The sequence below is a fragment of the Larus michahellis genome, chromosome 9 (genome assembly GCF_964199755.1).
Source record: "Larus michahellis chromosome 9, bLarMic1.1, whole genome shotgun sequence".
Classification (NCBI taxonomy): domain Eukaryota; kingdom Metazoa; phylum Chordata; class Aves; order Charadriiformes; family Laridae; genus Larus; species Larus michahellis.
In genome coordinates, this window is record NC_133904.1 from 50,452,448 (window position 1) to 50,458,893 (window position 6,446).

Here is a 6,446-nt window from a genome sequence, read left to right on the forward strand (position 1 = left end):
TGATCCAAAGCATCTTCGCTGGGGGTGATCACAGAGCAGGCTGGAAGAAGGGCAACGAGCCAGCCTCAATGTTGGACGTAGCTTCTCCTCCGCGGCTGGTGTCCCCAGGCAGCTCAGGGGGACATGTTGGATTCCAGCTGGGAATGGGCTTGAGAAAATCACGGGCTGCCTGGGGAAAGTACATCCTGATCCACCCGAGTGTGCCTGGAGAGAGCAGAGGAGTGCTCACCCCCAAAGCATCCCTGGGCTGAGGGGTTCCTGCTTCCCCGCTGAAGGGTTTCCAGAAAGGTCCCACGGAGGAGCTGCAGCTCCCCACCACTGGATCTCACGATGCCCTGCTCAGGGCACGGGGGAGGAAGAGCCACCCAGGTCTCCCAGAAAACCGGACTCAGCGCTGGCAGGGACTGGGGGACCGTGACGGCCCTCCCCAGGAGGCTCCCCCATCACTCTCATGCCCGGCTTGTGGACGCGACAGCGCTGCCATCGCACGTGTCAGCCCGGCCCAGCCCCGGCTCGCACTCCCCTCACCGCTGGTTTTGCTGAAGCAGGAAAATCGATGGCGGCTGTCTGCTGCTGGCCAGAGCGGGGCAGGGGGATCAGACCAGGAGAGGCGGGGGCTGAGGCAACGGGGGGAGGCAGAGGAGGAGCAGGGGGACCCCAGAGGCTCGGGGAAAGGCAGCGGAGCCGTGTGGCAGGAGAAGGTTTGGACGGAGGAGACCTGCCAGGATTTGTCTCCCGCCCCTGGAGGGTCTGGAGGACTCACCCCGCTGATGGAGCCCCCTCTCCCAGCCCCCCCGGCAGAGACCCGGCTGCCGTAGACACACGGGAACCGCCAGAGACTCTGCTTTAATGCGAATCACTTATTGACCCTGCAGAGCCGAGGGCGGAGGAAGATTGAAAGGAGGAAGTGTAGGGAAAGAGCTCCAATTAGCAGCATCAAAGCTATATATTATCCTCTGGAGCGAGTGCCCGGGCCGGCAGGCAGCCAGCCAGCACAGTGGCCGCTGCGCCGCATGGTGCTGGGGGTGACCTGGCCTCGCACGGAGCCTGGGCACCCCCCAAAGCATCCCCAGGAAAGACCCCGGTGCCCACCACCCTCCTCCGCAGGCAGAGGCTGCCCGGCGCGGAGTGGCCTCTTCGGCAAATGCGGAGGGTTGGGAGAAGGGAGCGGAGCCGGGGAGCTGCCAAGCGGCTGCTGGGACCAGGGAAGGGGCAGGAGACATTGTGGCAAAGGAGGGGCAGAGAGAGACCTTCCTCCTCGGCCACTTGCGCTCTCCTCGCTGGCCCCAGATGCCCACAGCGGTGCCCTGCATCGTTCAAGCGATCCCCTCCAACTCGCGCAAGGCGCTGAGATGCTGGAACAGATGAGGAACTTTGCTGGGAGCCCTGGGAAAAACTGCTCCACAGCAGATGAGCAAGAGGTAGAAGAGCTGCTGGGGTGTGGGGCCAAGGCAGGAGGTTTGGGAGCCGCCTGCGGTGCCTTGGCTGGGAGACGTTCCAATCTCCTGCATGAGGACACCAGCAGGAGCTGGGTGGTAGAGGGTGACACCCGTATTTCCTACTGTCCTCTCCAAAGGAGGGGACACCCAAAGCGTGTCTTCAGGCCCCCTCCACTGCTGCAAAGAAAAGTCCACTGAGAGCGAATGCTCCATTTCTAACAGAGAGACAACCCCCTGTCACCTTCTTGCTCCAGCATTTTCCAACACACCACTCCCTCCAGCACCTCCAGCACCTTCGTTTACCCTGCAAGGGTTCCAGGGACTCGTCTTCTGAGCCCACCCAAATGCGTCTCCAGCCCCAGGGATCCTGGGGGACGAGGCAGGGTCTCACCTCCCCCAGAGCCACCCCAACACCCCTGTGCAGATGCTCTTCCCAGGAGAGCTTCAGAAGTTTCCTCATCTGACCAAGCCCCCGTTGCACATTTGTCTTTCCCTTGACCCACATCCCTGCCCTCAGCTGGGAGCAGGGAGCCAGAAGACAACAAAGCCTCCAGCCCCCGACCCGTCACTCACTCACGGCACATATTCAATACCCTATAAATATTCGCCTTTTACAGGCCACATTGAGACCACATTCCAGCTTGGAGGAAGGAGAGACTTTCCAACCCAATGGCTCGCATCAGGAGCCGTGGGATGAGCTCCTGACGGATTGCTCAGAAATTGGAGCATCCCCTTCTCCTCCGTCTGGGGTCTGAACTGGGCTCGGACATCACTGGATGTCTGTGGTTTAGTGGGACCTGCCTGGACGAAGAGGGTGAAGGTCTGTGAGAAGAGCACAGCTCGCACTCCCTTGCGGGTTCCCCCCCTCCATGGTTCCACAGCCAGGGGTGAACCGTGGGTCCCAGCCACACCGTGGGTCAGCGGCTCAGAAGACGACACCAGGGCAGGGCAGAGGGATCATGGGGAGATGTTCTCCTTGCAGACGTCCCACCAAGAAAGGTCCCGTGAGCTGTGACAAAGGCGCTGGCTGTCTGAGGGGGAGCGGAGGGAGCGGAGGCAGCTGGCAGCCCGCGGCCCCCAGGCCAAGCTAATCGGAGAGAAACCCTGACGTCAGGCCGGGGGAAGCGGGGTCCCGGCCTTTCCCAGGCTCTGCCGTGCTCCACGCTCCAGTTCCCTGCCAGTTTATCAGCCACTGGAGCGCGACCAAGGGAACATCGGCCAGGACAGAACAAACAAACATCCGAGTTTGGGCTTCCTTCCTTCCTTCAAATAACCAAAAAAAAGAGAGGGGGGGGGAATGGGAATTAAATTAAATTAAAAAAAAAATGATACCGAAACAAGTCAAATAAATAAGCATTTGTGTTTCCATGGGGATGTGATGCATTCTTGGGAGTGGGAGCTTGGCCTCGGGGAGAAGTAACGCCGGAGCAGCAAAGCCAGCGACACCACGAGCGGCCCCGTGGGCAGCACACTGCTGTGCCCGGAGGGACCCGGCACACGTCCCCTGGCTCCGATGGCCCTTGGATCAGGCGCTGTGCAAGCGGCCGCACACCGCAGTCAGGATCGCATCCGCATCAGGGGCTTTGCTTCAGTTTTAGCTCGCTTTCGTAACACAGCTGCGCGCTCCAGGTTCTCCTGCTGGGCTCTGTTCCCTCAATCCTCTTGAAATCACTGACCAAAGTCACTGTCAGTGACAGATGTTTAGAGGTGACTTTAGTCCTAGTGTCATGAGAGTGCTAGGAGGAGCAGAGAGGCTCGACCCCTTGAGGCTCAACCCCTTATTACACACCAGAAAATCCCCCTGGACTCCCAGGTCCCTAACACACAGCCACGTTTCTCCAGTTCATAGCCTGTTTAGAGGGGAAGTCCTGGCAGGCAGAGGTTGTTTTGCTCTTTAAATTTCATTACAACAGCCTTGCAGCAGGGATAGGTCAGGACCAGTCAGCAACTGGAGCTCCAGTCCATGGACCCTCCTCTGCCTCACCTTTCTAAAAGGTTCTCTGGATTTTCCTCTGACCTTGTTGTGCTGTGTCATCCATGATGGGTTTTGTTGGACTGTGTTGAGTTGGGGCACGTTGCATCATTCATGTCAGGTTGGGTTGTGTCATTCTCATTGAGTTGGGTTAAGTTGGGTTGTGTTATGTTGGGTCATTCGTCTTGGTTTGTGTTAGGCCATTCCTGTTGGGTGGGGTTGGATTGGATCAGATCATTTGTGTTGGGTTGTGTTGGGTCGGATTGTGCTGGGTTGTGTTACGCTGGGTCATTTGTGTTGAGTCATTCCTGTTGGGTTGGGTCATTAGTGTTGGGTTGCGTCGTACTGGGTCATTCACATTGGGTTGTGTTGGCTCATTTTTGTTGGGTCGGTTTGTGCTGGGTCATTCATATTGGGTTATGTTGGGTCATTTGTATTGGGTTGGGTCATTCGTGTTGGGTCGGGTTGTGTTGGATCATTTCTGTTGGGTCGGGTTGTGTTGGGTCGTTCGTGTTGGGCTGAGGTGGACTGGGCCACCTCCCTCATGTTGGGTTGCACTGAGTTGTGCTGCTTGGGTTGCATCAGGTTGAGCGTGGCTGGACGGTGACATTCAGGTCAGGCTGGACATGCAGCAAAATGAAACAGTTCCGACACCCGCAGTGACATTTTTCTGAATTTCTGTCCTACGAACCATTTCCAGGAACATCCCCCATCTGCTCGCCCGCCCTTTGTTCTTGCTGCTTTTGTGGAAATTGCCACATTTCCTGTAAAATGTGAATTCCCTATCCTGACCTGTGGAAATATCCCCCTGGCCAGCCCAGGAGCCACGTGCAGAGAGAAACCCGCGTGTGCCCTGCACGTCACAGAGAGCTCCGCTTGACATCAGCGCCCACAACGCAGCCTCCAAGAGACCCCGCAAGCAGGGAAAGACCCATTTCTTGCAAGACCCATCAGAGGGGAAGGAGCGAGCCCAACAGAGGATGCATCTGTAGGATGCGGAGCAGTTTTCCTCCATGCGTGGTGATGCGTTACTGAGCTCAGAGCCCCACAGCGCTGGAGCTGTCAGCAGAGCCTGGCAGCGCCGTTCCCAGGCTAATTTGGGATCCTCCGGGCCGGATGCAGTATCTCGTCACCAGCACCCGTTGGAGAAGGGAAGAGCATTGTGTGGGCTGTTGCTTTTTTTAAAACCGTTTGTGACCCCAGGACTAGCACGCGAGTGAGAGCCGCTGCGGGAGGAAGGAGGGGAGAAGAAGGGGAGGGGGTAGAAAATTCCCAGATCCCAACTCTCCCTGGGAAATCCCCAAAAAGCTCCCAGGCACTTTCTTTCCCAGCACATGAGATCCTATGTGCCGGGGCCAAGTGGCAGGTGCATGGCCAAAGTGCTGGGGACACCAGGAGAGACGGCAGCCAGCCAGCGCACCTCCGAGGGGCAGCCCCGGCCCCACACGACCCAGCTCTGCGGGGCAGAAGAGGGACGGCAAATCCCAGCGAGCTCCAGAGACCCCGCTCCACACCCCGAAGGGTGGCACAACCTCACAAGCCACCAACTGTGAAACCTCCTGATGCCGCCGCACTGCCCGTCCCAAACAGAGACACCACGTGTCATTCATTTAGTGGCCAGCCCAGCCACTAAAATTACTGGAAATTGGCTGTTCTACCCCAAACCAGGACACCACGGGAGGGGGATCATCCCTCCTCAGAGCCCCCCAGTCTCCCCCAGACCCCTGATTGCAGCCCTTCACCTGATGCACTATTTGTTCATATTTGCTCGCATCAGGAATGCGCCTGGATCCTGCAGACACCCAGGCGAGTCCTTGCTCGGCTCCAGGGCTGTGGCAGAGGTGCCGCGAGTGGGAGAGGGGCCAGGGCTCCCTGCCAGGACCGCGGCGCACAGAAGGACCAAGGGACAGGCAACGGGCACTGCCCAAGCACGAGGAGCACAGGGCCAGCCATCGCCTCGTCCGGGGAGCCAGCACCGGGGCACACTCACACCCTGGCAGCCTGGGAAGGGCCCGCGACAAATTCTCATGGAGGCTGAGATGCCTCTGCCATGAGCTCAGCGAGTGACTAACTTGTTTATCTCCCCTGGGAGCTGCACCAAGTTTTTGGGAAGCAGCAGATCCCCGCCAGCTCCTCTCCCCGTTCCAGGCGCCGCCCCCACCCCTTTCCTGAAAAACACTCTTGGAAAACAAGCAAGCGGCGGTGACACACCACCACGTCCCCTCGCTGCGAAGGCAATCACAGCATGCGGCTGCTCTGCTTCTTGTCAGACCACAGGAGTGCGATGGCAGGGTAACTGGAAGGACTCAAAAAGCCTGAATTTTGGAAAACTGGGTGTGGAAAGTATAGCACAGCACAGATACCACACTGGGTAAACGCACTGGGCACTCCACTGGGGCGGTTTGTCTACACAGGTAGCGGGCAGGGAGAACTGAGACCTCGACCTGTCCCATCGCCAGCACGTGAGCCAGGGCAGCTGGCTCCCAGGGCTGCGGTCCCCATCCCAGAGTCACCCGGCCATGCAGCACCTCTGAGGACGCCGGGGCTCAGCACCGCTCAGCATGTGCCCGATGTGCTGGGTTAGCCCGCTCCAGCAGGTTCTGCCCTCCCCACCGCCTGCCAGCACAGCTTGTCCCCAGCTGTCAGGGACATCCTGGGACACCCTCCGGGCCAGCCAGCCACCCGCAGGGAGGAACAGGGTCGGGAGGGGCTTCTCCTCAGCACCACAGGCGCAGCAGACAACTGCTGATAGGACGAGCAGAGGATGGGGGGCGGGTATCAACCCCTCTACAGAAACATCACATTTAAGCATAGGACGGAGGGATTCAAGCCACCCACACGTAACCAACCCTCAGCGCTCCAGTGCCACCGTGTGTCATGTTGTCTCACCCCTTGCCACCTGCGTGCTCCCGCTCCCCCCGTGCCCAAAGGCAGCTCGGTACCACTATCCTGCCCTGAAGATGCTTCGTGCCGGAGAACAACCTGACGCACCCGGTACCTAAGCTGCTGCCCCAAGGAGCCCCGCGGTGTGTGTC